This window comes from Nyctereutes procyonoides, unplaced genomic scaffold (assembly GCF_905146905.1).
Source record: "Nyctereutes procyonoides isolate TBG_1078 unplaced genomic scaffold, NYPRO_anot_genome, whole genome shotgun sequence".
Classification (NCBI taxonomy): domain Eukaryota; kingdom Metazoa; phylum Chordata; class Mammalia; order Carnivora; family Canidae; genus Nyctereutes; species Nyctereutes procyonoides.
Window position 1 is genome coordinate 30,851,315 of NW_026575024.1, and position 1,555 is coordinate 30,852,869.

The 1,555-nt window shown below is 39.5% G+C and overlaps 1 pseudogene; it reads left to right on the forward strand.

The window, feature by feature from the left end:
* Positions 1-281: 281 nt before the first annotated feature.
* Positions 282-1,285, forward strand: LOC129497596 (L-lactate dehydrogenase B chain-like; annotated as a pseudogene).
* Positions 1,286-1,555: the final 270 nt, after the last annotated feature.

The window sequence follows — 1,555 nt, forward strand, 5'->3', positions numbered from 1 at the left end:
TGAGGATGCAAAATGGTTTGGCCACTTACAGTTTGGCAGTTTCTTAAAAGGTTAAACATAAAATTACCATATGACCCTATAATTTCATTCTTAGGTCTATTAAAAAAAAAAGTTCAGCAGATCCTGTGCCCAAGGAGGCTCATGCAGCTGGCATCGTCTTGTTGCACGGCTCTTACAGCTGTTTCTTTCCTAGGCACAATGGCTACTCTTTTTTTTAAATTTTTTTTATTGGAGTTCAATTTGCCAACATATAGCATAACACCAAGTGCTCATCCCGCACAATGGCAACTCTTAAGGAAAAACTGATTGCACCAGTCACAGAAGAAGAGGCAACCATCCCAAATAATAAGATCACTGTAGTGGGCATTGGACAAGTTGGTATGGCATACGCCATCAGCATTCTAGGAAAGTCTCTGGCTCATGAACTTGCCCTTGTGGATATTTTGGAAGATAAACTCAAGGGAGAAATGATGGATTTGCAACATGGGAGCTTATTTTTTCAGACACCTAAAATTGTGGCAGATAAAGATTACTCTGTGATCGCCAATTCTAAGATTGTGGTGGTAACTACAGGAGTCCACTAGCAGGAGGGAGAGAGCTATCTCAGTCTGGTACAGAGGAATGATAATGTCTTCAAATTCATTATTTCTCAGATAGTCAAGTACAGTCCTAATTGTATCATAATTGTAGTTTCCAACCCTGTGGGTATTATCACATATGTTACCTGGAAACTAAATGGACTACCCAAGAACTGTGTGATTGGAAGTGGGTATAATCTAGATTCTGCTAGATTTCACTATCTTATGCCTGAAAAACTTGGCATTCATTCCAGCAGCTGCCATGGATAGATTTTGGGAGAACATGGTGACTCAAGTGTGGCTGCGTGGAGCGGAGTAAATGTGGCAAGTGTTTCTCTCAGGAACTGAATCCAGAAATGGAAACAGACAACGACAGTGAAAATTGGAAGGAAGTGCATAAGATGATGGTTGAAAGTACCTATGATGTCATCAAGCTAAGAGGATGCATCAACTGGGCTGTTGGATTAAGTGTGACTGATCTCATTGAATACATGTGAAAAAAAAATCTATCCAGAATTCATCCAGTGTAGACACTGATAAAGGTAATATATGGCATAGAGAATGAAATCTTCCTGAGCCTTCTCTGCTTCCTGAAGTCTCAGGGATTAGTGTGACCAACCAGAAGCTGAAGGATGATGAGGTTGCTCAACTTAAAAAAAAGTACACATACCTCATGGGACATCTGGAAAGACCTAAAAGGCATGTGACTTCTGCCTTCTAGGTTTGTAGACTGGTAAACACAACAATGTGATTAACCATGAGCCTTTAGTTTTCATCTATGTACATGGATCACGGTTTGCTTTTTTCTTCCTATGTATGTGAATCTGGGCTTACAGACTCAAAGCCCATACTTCGTTTAATGCTCACAACAGGAGTTCTTGAAAAGATAATATTAACTACCATAGTGTGCTTCTAAAAATATATATATATTGAAAACAGGTACTCAAGCAAGTCCACTTATACACAATGCTCATAGC